The sequence below is a fragment of the Triticum dicoccoides genome, chromosome 3A (assembly GCF_002162155.2).
Source record: "Triticum dicoccoides isolate Atlit2015 ecotype Zavitan chromosome 3A, WEW_v2.0, whole genome shotgun sequence".
NCBI classification, from domain to species: Eukaryota; Viridiplantae; Streptophyta; class Magnoliopsida; order Poales; family Poaceae; genus Triticum; species Triticum dicoccoides.
The window spans coordinates 584424555-584444188 of record NC_041384.1 but is presented as its reverse complement, the minus strand read 5'-3'; positions in this window follow the sequence as shown (position 1 = coordinate 584444188).

The window sequence follows — 19634 nt, the reverse complement described above, 5'->3', positions numbered from 1 at the left end:
GAATTCACAATTACTCAACTAGCACAACCTTAATATCATCATCTCCATATCTCAAAACAATTATCAAGTATCAAACTTCTCATGGTATTCAACACACTCATAAGAGAATTTTATTATAATCTTGTATACCTAGCATATTAGGATTATTTAAGCAAATTACCATGCTATTTAAGACTCTCAAAATAATCTAAGTGAAGCATGAGAGATCAATAGTTTCTATAAAACAAATCCACCACCTAAAAGATATAAGTGAAGCACTAGAGCAAAACTATATAACTCAGAAGATATAAGTGAAGCACATAGAGTATTCTAATAATTTCCGAATCATGTGTGTCTCTCTCAAAAGGTGTGTACAGCAAGGATGATTGTGGTAAACTAACAAATAAAGACTCAAATCATACAAGACGCTCCAAGCAAAACACATATCATGTGGTGAATAAAAATATAGCTCCAAGTAAAGTTACCGATAGAAGTAGACGAAAGAGGGGATGCCTTCCGGGGCATCCCCAAGCTTTGGATTTTAGGTGTCCTTAGATTATCTTGGGGGTGCCATGGGAATCCCCAAGCTTAGGCTCTTTCCACTCCTTGTTCCATAATCCATCAAATCTTTACCCAAAACTTGAAAACTTCACAACACAAAACTGAAAGTAGAAAATCTCGTGAGCTCCGTTAGCGAAAGAAAACAAAAGACCACTTCAAGGTACTGTAATGAAATCATTATTTCTTTATATTGGTGTTAAACCTACTGTATTCCAACTTCTCTATGGTTTATAAACCATTTTACTAGCCATAGATTCATCAAAAAAAGCAAACAACACACGAAAAACAGAATCTGTCAAAAACAGATCAGTCTGTAGTAATCTGTAGCTAGCGAAAGATCTGGAACACCAAAAATTCTAAAATAAATTGTTGGACGTGAGAAATTTATCTATTAATCATCTGCAAAAAGAATTAACTAAATATCACTTTCCAAATAAAAATGGCAGCAGTTGTCGTGAGCACTAAAGTTTCTGTTTTTCACAGTAAGATTAACAAGACTTTCCCCAAGTCTTCCCAACGGTTTTACTTGGCACAAACACTAATTAAACACAAAAAACACAACCAAAACAGAGGATAGATAAATTATTTATTACTAAACCGGAGCAAAAATCAAGGAATACAAATAAAATTGGGTTGCCTCCCAACAAGCGCTATCGTTTAACGCCCCTAGCTAGGCATAAAAAGCAAGGATAGATCTAGGTATTGCCATCTTTGGTAGGCAATCCATAAGTGGCTCTCATAATAGATTCATAAGGTAATTTAATTTTCTTTCTAGGAAAGTGTTCCATGCCTTTCCTCAACGGAAATTGAAATCTAATATTTCCTTCCTTCATATCAATAATTGCACCAATCGTTCTAAGGAAAGGTCTACCAAGAATAATAGGACATGAAAAGGATTGCAATCTATATCAAGAACGACAAAATCTACAGGCACATAATTCCTATTTGCAACAATAAGAACATCATTAATTCTTCCCATAGGTTTCTTAATAGTGGAATCTGCAAGGTGCAAGTTTAGAGAGAAATCATCAAAATCACGGAAACCTAACAAATCACACAAAGTCTTTGGAATCGTGGAAACACTAGCACCCAAATCACACAAAGCATGGCATTCATGATCTTTAATTTTAATTTTAGTAGTAGGTTCCCACTCATTATAAAGTTTTCTAGGGATAGAAACTTACAACTCAAGTTTTTCTTCATAAGATTGCATCAAAGCATCAACGATATGTTTGGTAAAAGCTTTATTTTGGCTATAAGCATGAGGAGAATTTAGCACGGATTGCAAAAAGGAAATACAATCTACAAAGAGCAATTATCATAATTAAATCCCTTGAAATCCAAAATAGTAGGTTCATTAACATCTAGAGTTTTGATCCCTTCAATACCACTTTTATCAAATTTAGCATCAAGATCTAAAAACTCTGAATTTTAGAACGCCTTCTAGGTAAAGGTGGATCATATTCAGTCCCATCATTATCAAGATTCATATTGCAAAACAAAGATTTAATAGGGGACACATCAATAACTTTTAGATCTTCATCTTTATTATCATGGTAACTAGAAGAACACGCTTTTATAAAGGAATCTTTCTTAGCACGCATCCTAGCGGTTCTTTCTTTGCACTCATCAATGGAAATTCTCATGGCTTTGAGAGACTCATTGATATCATGCTTAGGTGGAATAGATCTAAGTTTCAAAGAATCAACATCAAGAGAAATTCTATCAACGTTCCTAGCCAACTCATCAATCTTAAGCAATTTCTCTTCAATCAAAGCATTGAAATTCTTTTGCGAAGTAATAAATTCTTTAATATTAGATTCAAAATCAGAGGGCATCTTATTAAAATTTACATAAGAATTGCTGTAGGAATTACCATAATTATTAGAGGAATTACTAGGATAAGGCCTAGGATTAAAGTTTCCTCTATACGCGTTGTTACCAAAATTGTTCCTACCAACAAAATTCACATCCATAGATTCATTATTATTCTCAATCAAAGTAGAGAAAGGCATATCATTAGGATCAGAAGAAACACTTTTATTAGAAAATAATTTCATAAGTTCATCCATCTTTCCACTCAAAACATTAATTTCTTCTATCGCATACACTTTCTTATTAGTGGATCTTTCAGTGTGCCATTGAGAATAATTAACCATAATATTATCTAGGAGTTTAGTAGCTTCTCCTAAAGTGATTTCCATAAAAGTGCGTCCCGCGGCCGAATCTAAAAGATTTCTAAAAGCAAAATTCAATCCGGCATAAAAAAATTGTATAATCATCCACAAATTTAAACCATGAGTAGGGCAATTACGTATCATTAATTTCATCCTCTCCCAAGCTTGTGCAACATGTTCATGATCAAGTTGCTTAAAATTCATAATATCGTTTCTAAGAGAGATGATCTTAGCGGGAGGAAAATACTTAGAGATAAAATCATCTTTGCACTTATTCCACGAATCAATACTATTTTTAGGCAAAGACGAAAACCAAGCTTTAGCACGATCTCTAAGCGAAAAAGGAAATAGATTCAATTTAACAATATCATTATACACATCTTTCTTCTTTTGCATATCACACAAATCAATGAAGCTATTTAGATGAGTAGCGGCATCTTCACTAGGAAGGCCGGAAAACGGATCTTTAATGACAAGATTCAGCAAGGCAGCATTAATTTCACAAGATTCAGCATCGGTAAGAGGAGCAATCGGAGTGCTAATAAAATCATTGTTGTTGGTATTGGTAAAATCACATAATTTAGTATTATCTTGAGCCATCGTGACAAGCAAGCAATCCAACACACAAGCAAACAAGAAACGAGCAAAAAGGGCAAATAGAGAAAGAGAGGGAGGATAGAGAGAGAGGGCGAATAAAATGGCAAGGGTGAAGTGGGGGAGAGGAAAACGAGAGGCAAATGGCAAATAATTTAATGTGGGAGATAAGGGTTTGTGATGGGTACTTGGTATGTTGACTTTTGCGTAGACCTCCCCGGCAACGGCGCCAGAAATCCATCTTGCTACCTCTTGAGCACTTGCGTTGGTTTTCCCTTGAAGAGGAAAGGGTGGTGCAGCAAAGTAGCGTAAGTATTTCCCTCAGTTTTTGAGAACCAAGGTAGCAATCCAGTAGGAGGCTACGCGCGAGTCCCTCGCACCTACACAAAACAAATAAATCCATGCAACCAACGCGATAAGGGGTTGTCAATCCCTACACGGTCACTTACGAGAGTGAGATCTGATAGATATGATAAGATAATATTTTTGGTATTTTAATGATAAAGATGCAAAGTAAAATAAAAGCAATGGAAATAACTAAGTAGTGGAAGATTAATATGATAGAAGATAGACCCGGGGGCCATAGGTTTCACTAGTGGCTTCTCTCAAGAGCATAACTATTTTACGGTGGGTGAACGAATTACTGTTGAGAAATTGACAGAATTGAGCATAGTTATGAGAATATCTAGGTATGATCATGTATATAGGCATCACGTCCAAGACAAGTAGACCGACTCCTGCTTGCATCTACTACTATTACTCCACACATCGACCGCTATCCAGCATGCATCTAGAGTATTAAGTTCATAAGAACAGAGTAACACCTTAAGTAAGATGACATGATGTAGAGGGATAAATTCATGCAATATGATAAAAAAACCATCTTGTTATCCTCGATGGCAACAATACAATACGTGCCTTGCTGCCCCTACTGTCACTGGGAAAGGACACCGCAAGATTGAACCCAAAGCTAAGCACTTCTCCCATTGCAAGAAAGATCAATCTAGTAGGCCCAACCAAACTGATAATTCGAAGAGACTTGCAAAGATAACCAATCATACATAAAAGAATTCAGAGAAGATTCAAATATTGTTCATAGATAAACTTGATCATAAACCCACAATTCATCGGTCTCAACAAACACACCACAAAAGAAGATTACATCGAATAGATCTCCACAAGAGAGGGGGAGAACTTTGTATTGAGATCCAAAAAGAGAGAAGAATCTATGTAGCTAATAACTATGGACCCGTAGGTCTAAGGTAAACTACTCACACTTCATCGGAGAGGCTATGGTGTTGATGTAGAAGCCCTCCATGATCGATGCCCCCTCCGACGGAGCTCCGGAACAGGCCCCAAGATGGGATCTCGTGGATACAGAAAGTTACGATGGTGGAATTAGGGTTTTGGCTCCGTATCTGATCGTTTGGGGGTACGTAGGTATATATAGGAGGAAGAAGTACGTCGGTGGAGCAACAGGGGGCCCATGAGGGTGGAGGGCACGCCTAGGGGGGTAGGCGCGCCCACCTACCTTGTGGCCTCCCTGTTGGTTGCTTGACGTAGGGTCCAAGTCTCCTGGATCATGTTCAGTGAGAAAATCACGTTCCCGAAGGTTTCATTCCGTTTGGACTCCGCTTGATATTCCTTTTCTTCAAAACCCTAAAATAGGCAAAAAAACAGCAATTCTGGGCTGGGACTCCTGTTAGTAGGTTAGTCCCAAAAATAATATAAAAGTGGATAATAAAGCCCAATAATGTCCAAAACAGTAGATAATATAGCATGGAGCAATCAAAAATTATAGATACGTTGGAGACGTATCACCGAGCTTGATTGTTTATCGATTTTCGAATTCAGCGCCGCAGACATCTTCCAGCACTCGCCCTTGGGCGATGTGCTAAATTCCTTAAAGAACCTGTCCTTGGCGAAGGACTCACAGCCGAACTATATCCGGCTTGAACCAGGGGCTGGCGGCGGAGAATTTTGTTTCCCACCCACCACCCACTTCGTAGCCACGGTCCAGGATTTGACCAATACACTTGATTATGACTCCAAGAACATGGACGGTATGGACGACGATGCCGAAGACAGCGAAGACCCCGTTGATACAGCTAATGACCAAGATGAACGGGAAGATGGGCAGGTTAGCCCTGGTAAATAGGCCACGTATGAAGATTCGGAGGACAACAATTACCTTCCGCTCTCTGAGGATGAGGTGAGCCTCGGCACCGAGGATTTCATCCCGCCTGAGGAACCTCTCGAGCAGGAGCGCTTCAAGCGCCAACTAATAGCCACTGCAAGCAGGCTCAAAAAGAAGCATCAGCAACTTCAAGCTGACCAAGATCTGCTCAATGATAGATGGACCGAAGTCCTAGCCGCCAAAGAATGTGGCCTTAGTGGCCTAGCCAAAAGCTACACGAAGAGTAGATTGCTACCCCAGGGCAACGACAGGGCGCTCGAGCCCGTGCCATTATCGCACAGAGCGTCAGGTCGACCACAACTTGGTTCGGGTAAAGTGGCAACTCAAGCCGAACACCAGACCACCCCACCTCGCCGTAAAGGCAAGAACAAAATAGCTTGGGGTTGTGCACACGATTGTCAACAGGGCCTGGGTAGCAGAGCAGGACACCCAAGAGCGAGCTACGGATCGCGAGGACATACCTCGACATGCGACGACGGCCACCTATTCGGACGTGACAAACCTAGCCACTCCTGGGCCGAAAACCGCAAACAGACTCCATCGGAGGTACATCGCAGTGTGGCCCAACATAGAGGCGCCGCACACCCTCTTTGCTTCACACACGAAGTAATGGAGCGTTAATTCCCAGACGGGTTCAAACCTTTGAATATTGAATCATACAATGGAACAACGGATCCCATGGTATGGATCGAGGACTTCCTCCTCCATATCCAAATGGCCCGTGGGGACGACCTTCATGCCATGAAATACCTACCACTAAAACTCAAAGGACCAGCTCGGTACTGGTTAAACATTCTGCCGGAAAATTCTATTGGCAACTGGGAAGATTTGGAGGACGCCTTTCGCGACACCTTCCAAGGAACATATGTCCGGCCACCGGACGCCGATGACTTAAGTCACATTGTCCAGCAGCACGGAGAGATAGCCAGGCAACTCTAGACCAGGTTCTTAGTTAAAAAGAACCAAATCATTGACTGTCTGGATGCGGAAGCCCTTGCGGCCATCAAACACAGCGCCCGGGATGAATGGCCTGCACGCCACCTCGGTCAAGAAGGACCTAGATCCATGATAGCCCTTACCGCTCTAATGACCCGCTTTTGCACGGGGGAAGACAGTGGGCTCACTCGTAGAAGCAATAGCGCGAGCGACTCGGGAACTTCCGAAGTCCGAGACGGCAACGGCAAGCCACGACATAACAAACACAACAGTCGCAATGATAATGAAAGATCACGCAACACAGCGGTCAACGCCGGATTCAGCAATCCCAAGCCCGGTCAACGGAAAAAGCCATTCAAGGCAAACAGAGACGGACCACCAACCTAGACAGGATACTGGACCGACCCTGCCAGATTCACGGCCACCCCAATAAATTAGCTAATCATACCAACAGAAACTGTTGGGTCCTCAAGCAGGCCGGCAAGCTCAACGCCGAACACAAGGGAAGGGGGCCGCCAGGCAATAGGGACGACGGAGCGGTTCACCAGCCAAATGCCGGGGGCTAGAAGCAATTCCCCCCCGAAGATCGATCAAATCCGGAGAAGAAATAGCACTTCGGTTTCTGTTGCCCATCTAATATACCCGTTAAAACTATACCGCGCATACATAACTACGCACTTAAGATACCATGGGCATTGGCGGAAGCATAATACGGACAAGTCTGCAAGCACTTCGATAACATTTTTATCTACTTTCCTTTTTCTTTCTTCATTACCTCTTAAAAATAGGTGGCGCAAAGGATAAACATCTAAAACCAACTCTATCGGAGTTGGGATCCATACACTCACCTACGGGGCTACTTCCTTCAAGGATTCCCCTCTCTGAGGTCAGGCGGCGCAGACGTGCGACAGGAGGTCCAAAATAACTTTTCGTAGACCGCACTCTTTTCCGAGCCTGTAACATGCCTTTTTCCTCTGCCTTCGACCCAGGGCATATCAAATAGCCGGGGTCGTGGCCTTTATATATATCAAGTAATCTTTGGCATATCGCTCAGGTCCTAGTTCACATTACCAGTATTAATTATCCGCATCTTTCCGCAAATGAATACGCCTCCTATGGTTGTTTCACAGATATACCCCGGCTTAAACTTGCCAGGGGCTCGATACGGGAACAATTGAGTTGCCAACAAAGTTCGAACAACTTTTATAGCATACTTTGGCGTCGCGAGTTTGGCCTTATATGCTCAGCTCCGAATCATGCCATGGGTCAATAGCCGGGTTGCCCGGCTCCTGTGCTTGCTATCCTACGTTCCGCTCTATCGGCTAGGGTAGCAAAGGGAGAACTACTGCGATTGTGCTTCCGGTTCACCTGGCTCAGCACCTCAGTAGAGAAAGCCGAAAACTGACTGTCATGATGTGGAGAGAGTTGGTCAACCACTCAATGACTTATCGGAATCACTAGCAATTCCTCCGTGTCACACGAAGGACCTCTTTTCGGTCAAATATGTACACGCATCGTGTGAATAAGCCGCATACATACCAGGGGCTATGTCATAGACCCAGCATAAAACTGCTATGGCTAAGTGAAAGTGTTAACGCCCTATAGTCTGGTTGCCTGGTTCGCCGCATTGACACCTCCTTCACGGACCAAGACGATGGGTCAAGAGTGATCAAATGCTTTTTTGAACACCCCCGTACTTCCTACGAGGCGGCTGAAGCCGACGACTAGAAAACTTTTAGATTATATTAAAACGGCCGCACAGGAGGAACACAAACTTTCGAGCAATATATAAAAAAGGGTTTAACTATAAAATTGTCTCGTACAATTCTCATACACCTCACTCGAACATTATGTCTTTCGAGCACTGGCCCTCTATCAAGCGGGCAGCCACTAGGGCGTCTTCAAAATAATGCTCCGGTTCGTGGTGGTCCTTGCCCTTGGGTGGACTCTTCGCTGCAACATCGATGGCCTTCATCTTCCCCCAGAATGCATGTATTGACTTGGGCAAAGGCCATCCGTGCAACCTCGATGCACACCGACCGCTTCACAGCGTCGATATGTGGCACCACGTCAACAAGCCGTTGCACCAAGCCAAAGTAACTATTCGGAACAGGCTCAGTTGGCCATAATCGGGTTATGACGTTCTTCATGGCAGCGCCAGATATCCTATGAAGCTCGGCCCACTGGGACATCTGCTCATTTAGTAACAGGGGGCGCTTCAACGCGCTAAATTGTGACCAGAAAAGCTTCTCCGTTGCATACCCCTCTCGCGCCTGGTAAAACTGCGCCGCATCGGAAGAACTCTTCGGCAAGTCTAAAAACTCGTCCGGAGAACTCCACAATTGGTTAAGATGAGCATAGTTCGGATCGCCGAACTTAGTCTGTAGCAAAAATGGCTCACCGGCCGTAATCTCCCTAGCTTGCCGGATCTCCTCACGGGCGGCTCTAGATTCAAACCGCGCTTCTCTCGCCTCTCGTAAGGCCTTGTCAACTTCAGCCGTTTTGGCTTCATTCTCCTTCTCAAGGAGTTCACATCGGCTAGCAGCACTTTTTAGTTCGAGTGCCATCGTGGATATCTTCTCCTCGTCTTGACGCCGAGCAGCTCATTCGGCTTTTAACTCAGCCGATGCCTTTTCGGCAGCCGCATTACTACGCCAGGCCTGATCCTTGGCCCGGGCCTGCTCCACCTGAAGAATTTCAACGGCGGAAGCACCATCTGCAGTCATGCATATTACAGTATATAAATTTCAGCATTATGCTTATATCACAAAAATGTATGTGAAGGGACTGCCCCGAATACATACCTTGTGATTCGTCAAGACACACATTGATTAACGCAATGTCATCCCCGGCCATATCAAGCTTCCGTTGCAGCTCGGCAATATCTGTAGTCTGGGAAGTAGACAGGGGGGAAGCATCTTGTGTTCAAGTTAATCAGATTAGTCCTTGAATGTTTCTTCTTGATCCTCCGTTCGCCTCCCATGGTAAACCAACCCGAGTCTCAGGGGCTACTATCTATACACAGGTGTATTTTGCGAATAAAACACAATTGCACATATTACAGTACAAACCTCAAAGCCTCTTAGTAGGCTCGCAAAGGCCTCATCCAATCCGCTCTTTGCGGACTGGACCTTTTCAACCACCTGCCCATTAAGGTACGATGTTCCTCTGAAACGGACGCCTGCCGCAGCATGTTCGTCAAGATATCCGGCGCCTCTGGGTCTCCGGAGGTTGCCGTAGGAGTACGACCACCCTTTGAAGGGATCCGTTCATACGTATCCGGCTGTATATCGGATTGTCCGGGGTCCTCATTGTTGTTCCCCGGACCCTGGGCCACAGAAGTATCACCTTCGGGTAATGTCTTCTTCATCCCTTGCACCACTTGTTGATCGGGAGAGACCCTCCGCGATGACACCTCTAAGTCCCCCACCCTATTAGACGGAGAGGCTGGTGGGGGCGTCTCGCTTTCCATCATCTCTGGGAGAAGGTCCCCCAAGGAAGAGGATTGTTGAGCAAGACTGCGTGCTGAGCTGCAAAAACAAAAAAAAAATATTACACGCATTATAAGAAAGGAACGGGACACATTTAAAATAGCCTTGATTCACTTACGATTTGGCCTGAGGCTTGTCCTCGTCATGAGACTGCGCTTCGACGTCTTCGAAGCCCGAGCCAGCCACCTGAGGCATCTTGCCTCGCTTAGGAGTCTGCTTCTCCCGATCTTCGGAGGAGGCCCTACTCGGTGCCATATTACGGTATGCATAATTACAAAGTGTTCGGGAGCCAAGTGCTTACCGGTGTATCCGGACGGTTGCAGTAAAGGCCATCATCTTCGGTGGTGTCCGGCCAGTGTTTCTGCTTCCCGAAAAATAACTTCCACATCCCTTTGTGTGTGGTGCCGAAGAAGTGTTGGAGGGATTGTGGTCCTTCTGGATTAAATTACCACATGCGGCGAGACCTGCGCTGGCACGTGCTACCTCTTGAGCACTGCGTTGGATTTCCCTGAAGAGGAAGGGATGATGTAGCAAAGTAGCGTAAGTATTTCCAGTAGGAGGCTACGCTCGAGTCCCTCATACCTACACAAAAACAATAGCTCAACGCAACCAACGCGCTTAGGGGTTGTCAATCCCTTCACGGTCACTTATGAAAGTGAGATCTGATAGAGATGATAAATAATATTTTTGGTATTTTTGGTATTTTTGGTATAGGGATGCAAAGTAAATAAAGTAAAAGCAAAGCAATAATAAAGTGATGGAGATTGATATGATGAGAAAGAGACCCTGGGGCCATAGGTTTCACTAGTGGCTTCTCTCAAGAGCATAAGTATTCTACGGTGGGTGAACAAATTACTGTTGAGCAATTGACAGAATTGAGCGTAGTTATGAGAATATCTAGGTATGATCATGTATATAGGCATCACGTCCAAGACAAGTAGACCGAAACGATTCTGCATCTACTACTGTTACTCCACTCATCGACCACTATCCAGCATGCATCTAGAGTATTAAGTTAAAAACAGAGTAATGCTTTAAGCAAGATGACATGAAGTAGAGGGATAGTTTCATGCAATATGATAAAAACCCATCTTTTTATCCTCGATGGCAACGATACAATACGTGCCTTGCTGCCCCTTCTGTCACTGGGAAAGGACACCGCAAGATCGAACCCAAAGCTAAGCACTTCTCCCATGGCAAGAACGACCAATCTAGTAGGCCAAACCAAACTGATAATTCGAAGAGACTTGCAAAGATAACCAATCATACATAAAAGAATTCAAAGAAGATTCAAATATTATTCATAGATAAACTTGATCATAAACCCACAATTCATCGATCTCAACAAACACACCGCAAAAAGAAGATTACATCGAATAGATCTCCACAAGAGAGGGGGAGAACATTGTATTGAGATCCAAAAAGAGAGAAGAAGCCATCTAGCTACTATCTATGGACCCGTAGGTCTGAAGTAAACTACTCACACTTCATCGGAGGGGCTTGGATGATGATGTAGAAGCCCTCCATGATCGATGCCCCCTCCGGCGGAGCTCCGGAATAGGCCCCAAGATGGGATCTCGTGGATACAGAAAGTTGCGGCAGTGGAATTAGGTTTTTGGCTTCTTCCCCAATCGTTTGGGGGTACGTGGATATATATAGTAGGAAGAAGTACGTCGGTGGAGCTTCGAGGGGCCCACGAGGCAGGGGGACATGCCCTAGGGGGGCGCCCCTACCGTCGTGACCACCTCGTGGCTTTCTTGACGGAGGGTCCAAGTCTCCTTGGTCTTATCTGGTGAGAAAATCATGTTTCCGAAGGTTTCATTCCGTTTGGACTCCGTTTGATATTCCTTTTCTTCGAAACCCTAAAATAGGCAAAAAAACAGCAATTCTGGGCTGGGCCTCCAGTTAATAGGTTAGTCCCAAAAATAATATAAAAGTGGATAATAAAGCCCAATAATGTTTAAAACAGTAGATAATATAGCATGAGCAATCAAAAATTATAGATACATTGGAGACGTATTAGCACGGCAGGATTCGACGAACTAACATCACTTGGATCACGTTGACAAGATCGATGTCTCTCTCGAGGAGGGTTCGGATGTGGCTCTGTAAAGTCTGCACTTCATCAACTAATCCCCAGTCCAGCCCCTTGTTGACCCATGATGCAAGCTGTAACGGTGGGCCAGGACGGAATGTGGGTGCAGCTACCGACTTGGTGCTGCGGGGCTCCGTAATGTAAAACCACTCCCGCTGCCAGTGATTGGAACTTTCGTAAAAGAACCTTTTGGCCAAGGAGTGCCGGTGAGTTGGCTGATCGTAGCACCGCCGCACTCCACATGTTCCCCATCGACTACCTTCGGCTTCTCCCTAAAGGTCTTGATCCATAAGTTGAAGTGTGGGGAACTCGGAGGAAGGCCCCGCATGTAATGATAAATGCCGAGATGTGGAGGATAGAGTCCGGGGTAGGTCATGAAAATCTAGTCCATAATAAAACATTAGGCCCCGAACAAAGGGGTGAAAAGCAAATCCTAGACCCCGGAGGAAGTGGGAGATGAATACGACCCTCTCGCAAGATCTGGGGGTCAGAATAACCTGTCCTTGAGCAGGAAGCATGTGGTGGACCTCCGCGGTCAAATATCTGGCGCCCGAAGCTTTGCGATATCCTCCTCCATAATGGAGGAAGCCACCCATGGGCCTTGGGATCTGGGTCCGGACATGAAGGGAGGCTTGAAACGATGAAGTCGAACCTTGGGTGCTAGAACTCGAGGTCGGGAAGGCTGAGGAGAGGTTTGGCATAAAAGAGGGCCCTTGGTTCCTTTATAAAGGCAGCGGGTGTTGGACGCCTCCTCCTAACCCTAAGAACCTGCCTATTCCTAAGGAATCTTTCCCACAGGACGGTTGGGTTACCCACGCTCATATTAATGAAAATCCCGCAATTAGGGGACACGATCTCTGCTTCGACAAGACGTGTCAATGACAACCACGCCTCGAAACGTGGAACGGCGGACGGGAAATGGTTCGAAATAATGACCGAGAAGTGTGACGTCACATTACTAAAAGTTATTAGCAGATTTGATTCGTAGAATACTATACTCTCTACAGCTGTGTGTTATAGGTCCGAACACGATCAATTCATCCGAAGACTATTTTGGAGTTCGGAAGCAGGAACCCGCCTTGCAATGTCGAAGATAGCACTACGTGCCGGATACCTTGTCACTGAAGCCAGATTCAGGGGCTACTGAGGGAGTCCAGGACTAAGGGGTCCTCGAGCGTCCAGCCTGTTAGCCATGGGTCAGACTGATGGGCTGTGAAGATACGAAGACCGAAGACTGCACCCGTGTCCGGATGGGACTCTACTTGGCGTGGAAGGCAAGCTTGACGAACGGATATGTAGATTCCTTTCTTTGTAACCGACCTTGTGTAACCCTAGATCCTCCTGGTGTCTATATAAACCGGAGGACTTAGTCCGGATAGGAGATTCATTATCATAGCCAAACAAGCTAGACCTCTAGGGTTTAGCCATTACAATCTCAAGGTAGATCAACTCTTGTAATACTCATATTCATCAATATCAATCAAGCAGGACATAGGGTATTACCTCCATAGAGAGGGCCCGAACCTGGGTAAACATCGTGTCCCTTGTCTCCTGTTACCATCGATGTTAGACGCATAGTTCGGGACCCCCTACCCGAGATCCGCCGGTTTTGATAGTGACATCATCCTCACAGATACCGATAGGTATGGCAGTTAATTTATTAGTCATTTGCAAAGATATTTCTGTAGGTGTGAGTTTATTCAAATCAAGTCTTTTATATAAAGATTAAGGCATGCCACTAACACTAGCTCCTAAATCACACAAAGCTGTTTTCACATAATTCTTCTTAATGGAGCAAGGTATAGTTGGAATTCTCGGATCTCCAAGTTTTTTAGGTACTCCATCCTTAAAAGTATAATTAGCAAGCATAGTCCAGATTTCAGCTTCCGGTATTTTTCTCTTATTTGTGATGATGTCTTTCATATACTTTGCATAAGGAGGCATTTTCAAGATATAAGTCAAGCGAGTATGCAAAAAGACTGGCCTTAGCATTTCAGCAAAGCAATCAAATTCTTCATCATCATTATTTTTAGTTGACTTAGGTGGAAAAGGCATAGGTTTTTGAACACACAGTTCTCTTTCTTTACGTGTTTTCTAGCAATGAAGTCTCTATGTCATACCTTTTATTCTTAGGTTGTGGGTTATCAAGATCAACATGTGGTTCTATCTCAACATAATTGCCTGGTTATTTATTATTTGGTTGAGAGTCTTCATGAACATCAGGATTATCTTTTTCATTATCACTAGGTGAGTGTTCATTACTAGACTTAGTTTCAGCATCAGAGATAGAAACTTCATTATCATTGTGAGGAGGTTTCTCTATTTCAGGTTCACTAGGGGCATGCAAAGTCCTATCATTCTTCTTTTTCTTTTTCTTTTTAGAAGAACTAGGTGCACTAGTGTTGTATCTTTGTGAATCTTGTTCAATTATTTTTGGGTGTCCCTCAGGATAGAGTGGTTCCTGAGTCATTTTACCTCCTCTAGTTGCAACTCTAACAGCAAAGTCATGCATATTATTGTTCATTTCATCAAGCAATTCTCTTTGAGATTTAGCAAATTGTTCTAACTGAGTTTGAACCATAGAAGCATGCTTTCCAACACCTCTAACATCATTTGATATTCTAAATAACAAAGCACTCAAGCGAGCAATCATATCAAAATTGTATTCAATTGTTGCATAACATTTGCATTGAAGTGATCTTGTTTTCTAATATAATCTTCAAACCTACAAAGGCATTGGCTAGGATGCATATTGTCAGGATTGTCATTATCATTGAACTTCATAAGAGAATTTACCTTTACCACCTTAGGAGGTGGTGGTGTATTAAGTCCATGTCTTTCTTTAATAGGAGGTAAATTTTTAACATCCTCAACTTTAATACCCTTTTCCTTCATAGATTTCTTTACCTCTTGCGTATCTTCAGGACTGAGGTATAATATACCCCTCTTCTTCGGAGTAGGTTTAGGTGGTGGTTCAGGAAGAGTCCAATCATCATAATTTTTCAATATATTATTCAATAATTCTTCAGCTTGTCCAACAGTTTGTTCCCTGAAAACACAACCAGCACAACTATCTAGGAAGTCCCTAGGTTAGTCCATTATAGAAGATATCAAGTATTTCATTTTTCTTAAGAGGATGATTAGGCAAAGCCTCCCGCAAGCTTGTGGGAGACTCTCTTCTTTAGTTTGCACAAAGTTAAATATTTCCTGTAAAGCAGCATTTTTCTTATGAGCATGGAAATATTTTTCAGAGAAGTAATAAATCATATCCTGGGGACTACGCACACAACCAGGAGCAAGAGTATATTACCAAGCTTTAGCATCACCCTTTAATGAGAAAGGAAATAACTTGAGAATATAGTAGTATCGAGTTTTCTCATCATGAGTAAAAAGGGTGGCTACGTCATTCAACTTAGTAAGATGTGCCACAACAGTTTTAGTTTCATAACCATGGAAAGGATCAGATTCAACCAGAGTAATTAACTCTGGGTCGACAGAGAAATCATAATTCTTATCATCAATAAAGATAGGTGAAGTAGCAAACTTAGGATCACATTTCATTCTAGCATTCATAGATTTTTCTTTATACTTGCATAATAATTTCTAGATCATCTCTATCTCCGCAAGCAAGAATATCTCTAGTTGTTTCTTCACTCATAACATAACCTTTCGGTACCTTAGGCAATTCATATCTTGGAAGGCTAGTTCTAGAAGGTGTTTCAGGAGTTTCAGTTTCAAGCTCATCATCAAATTCAACAACATCATGTTGTATAACTCTAGCAATTTGTTTATCAAGAAAGTCACCAAGTGGAACATCATCATTATCAAGCAAGGTACTAGCAACATCATAAGCATTATCCATAGCAGAAGTCGCATCATCAATAACTTGCGACATATCAAAATTAATAGCATGTGGTGGTGTTTCAAGTTTACTTATAACAGAAGGTGAATCTAAAGCAGAGATGGATGACAGTTATTACCTCCCCTCGTCATTGAGGGAAATATCTTAGTCCTAGCAACCTTTAGATTCTTCATAGTGATAATATGATAATAATCCCAAGTGACTCAACAAATATAGCTATGCTCCCCAGCAACGGCGCCAGAAAAAGGTCTTGATAACCCACAAGTATAGGGGATCGCAACAGTTTTCGAGGGTAGAGTATTCAACCCAAATTTATATATTCGACACAAGGGGGCCAAAGAATATTTGAAGGTATTAGCAACTTAGTTGTCAATTCAACCACACCTGGAGATTAATTATCTGCAGCGACGTGATCAGTAGCAAAGTAATATGATAGTTTTGATAATAGTAGCAGCAGCAACAGTAACGGTAACAGTGATAGCAGTAATTTTGTAGCAAGTGGAGCAGTGATGATAACAGTAGTAACTTAGCAAGAACAATATAGGATAAATTCGTAGGCATTGGATCGGTGACTTGTTGGATGATATTCATTATGAGACAGTTATAACCTAGGGCGATACGGCACTAGCTCCAGCTCGTCAATATAATGTAGGCATGTATTCCGTAAATAGTCATACATGCTTATGGAAAGAACTTGGATGACATCTTTTGTCCTACCCTCCCGTGGCAGCGGGGTCCATATTGGAAACTAAGGGATATTAAGGCCTCCTTTTAATAGAGAATCGAAACAAAGCATTAACACATAGTGAATACATGAACTCCTCAAACTACGGTCATCACCAGGAGTGGTCACGGTTATTGTCACTCCGGGGTTGCCAGATCATTACACAAAGTAGGTGACTATAAATTGCAAGATGGGAACTAGAACATGGATATAATGGTGATAACATAAACGGTTCATATCTGAAATCATGGCACCCATGCCCAAAGTGACAAGCATTAAGCATGGCAAAGTCATAGCAACATCAATCTTAGAACATAGTGGGTACTAGGGATCAAGCCCTAACAAAACTAACTCGATTACATGATGAATCTCATCCAACTCCTCATTGAACAGCGAGCCTACGAAGGAATTACTCACTCCCGGTGGGGAGCATCATGGAATTGGTGATGGAGAAGGGTTGGTGATGACAAAGAACGAAGATCCCCCTCTCCGGAGCCCCAAACGGACTCCAGATTTGGCCTCCCGATGAAGAACGGGAGGTGTCGGTGGCTCCGTCTCGTGGATCGTTATAATTCTTTCTTCCTGATTTTTTCTGGAAAAATAGGATTTTATAGCGTCGGTTTCAGGGTCTGCGGGTCCACCAAGTGGGCACAACCCACTTGGGCGTGCCAGAAGAGGGGGGGCACCTTGGTGAGTTGTGCTCACCCAGGTGTCCCCCTCTGGTGGGTCTTGGCTCCAGAAATTCTTATTATTGATATAAAAAATCCTAGCAAAGTTTCGTTCGATTCCGAGAACTTTTATTTCTGCTCAAAAACAACACCATGGCAGTTCTGCTGAAAACAGCATTAGTTCGGGGTTAGTTCCATTCAAATCATGCAAATTAGAGTCCAAAACAAGAGAAAATGTGTTAGGAAAAGTAGATATGTTGGAGACGTATCAGGCAACGACGGAGGCACAATATGGGCAGGGTCTATAGTGTGGTTTAACCCTATTTTGACCTCAACCCCTTCCTTTTTATTCTCTTTCTCTCTCTCCTCCTATCACAGGTTCATCAAAACCTCATCACCTGGCAGTTGCACAAGGGCTCCTTCACAGGCCCCTTCTATACATATGATCATCGATTTCTCCTCTCAAAGGATTTGGCACCAAGGCGATAGCGGTGCAGACGTGCGGCAGGGCATCAAGGCAATCTTCTAGAATACCTTTTATTTTCTTCGGCCCTGTATACAGCTTCCCATTGTGTACAAACAATCGTCATGTAAAATAGCCTTGATCTTTATGGCATTATCTGTAATAGCATGTTTTGACGTATCAATCAGATTATAATGGAAACAGTTTTTTACCAACCCATGTCTGGTATTGGTTTATTTCATAAAATCTATATTCCTTCTTTGCGTCAGATTGCCATATACACTTCAGTACGACTTAAATGCCAAGAGCTCTATTCGGCCACACAAATATCCAAAAAGTCTGGACACTTCTAGAGTATACTACGACGTCCCGAATATTGCATTATATGCATCAGCTCTGGATCATGTCTTTGGTCAATAGTTGGGTTTGCCCGGCTCCTGTGATTACTACCTTACATTCCGCTTGTTTGGCTAGGGTAGTAAAGGGAGAACTACCGCGATTGTGTTTCTGGTTCGTCCGGTCAAACACCTCAGTAGAGAAAGCCGAAAACTGACTATCATGATACGGCGAGAGCTGGTCGGTGATTCGGCGACTTGCTACAAATCTCTTGCGATTTCTTCTGTATTATACGAAGGACCATCCTTCGTCCAGTCATGCACCTAAGGCATCCCAATTCGGATGGCCGCATACTCACCAGGGGCTTGTACTTAGCCCCACGGTCGAACTCCTATGGCTAAGTGAAAGTAATAAAGCCACAAAGTCTGACTGACTGGTTCGCCGCACAGACACCTCCTTTACGGACCAAGATGTTGGGTTAAGTGTGCTCGTGCGCTACCTCGAACACCCCCGTAATATCTACGTGGGGGCTAAAGCCAACGACTAGCAAACTTTTAGGATTAAAAACGGCCGCATAGGAGGAAAATAATTTCAGATATAGGGAGAAATATATTACAAAGCCTTAGATCATAAAACAAAGTCTGGACAATCCAGATAAATTCACTCAAACATGATATCCTTTGAGCATTGGCCCTCTACTATTTGGCCACCCTCGAGGACATCATCAAAATATCGCTTCGGCTTGCGGTGGTCCTTGCCTTCGGGTGGACCCTCGATCACCACGATGGTAGCCTTCATCTTCGCATAGTGCATCTTGACACGAGCAAAGGCCATCAGGGCACCTTCTATGCACGCCGAGCGCTTTACAGCTTCGACTCAGGGCAGTGCATCGGTGAGTCGCTTCACCAGGCCGAAGTAGATGCTAGGAATGGGTTTGGTTGGCCACAGCCGGACTATAACGTCCTTCATGTACAAACCAGACATCCTATGCAGCTCCGCCAGCTGCATCATCCCATTGTTTAATAGCGCCGGACGCTCCGGTGCCAGGTACTGTGACGAGAAGAGCTTCTCTGTTGTGTTCCCCTCTTGGGCCCAGAAGAACTGTGCGGCGTCGGCGGCGCTCTTTGGAAGATCCGCGAAGGCGTCTAGAGAACTCCACAGTCAAGTGAGCAAGGCATATCTCCGACCGACAAAAATAAATATTCAGAAAAAAATTGTATTAAATTTTCAGGGCATTATGAGAACTTTTATTTTTGGGACATTTTTTATTGCATGGGAAAATCAGAAAACAGACAAAACATGGCATTTTATTTTTTTAACTAATAAAAACAGAGATTCAAAAGTAGGGATAGAAAGTAGTGCTTACTAAATTCGTCAACTTTGTACTGTTCAAAAATGATCCATTAATAAGGTTGATCAAGTCTTATTAACAACCACTTTCGATTAGCATGAAACCGAAGAACTTCCTTAAATCACTAAGTTACCTCAATGGGGATATGAATGTCCCCAATAATAAGCATTTCATATTTATTTTTGATAGTAGGTAGAGGT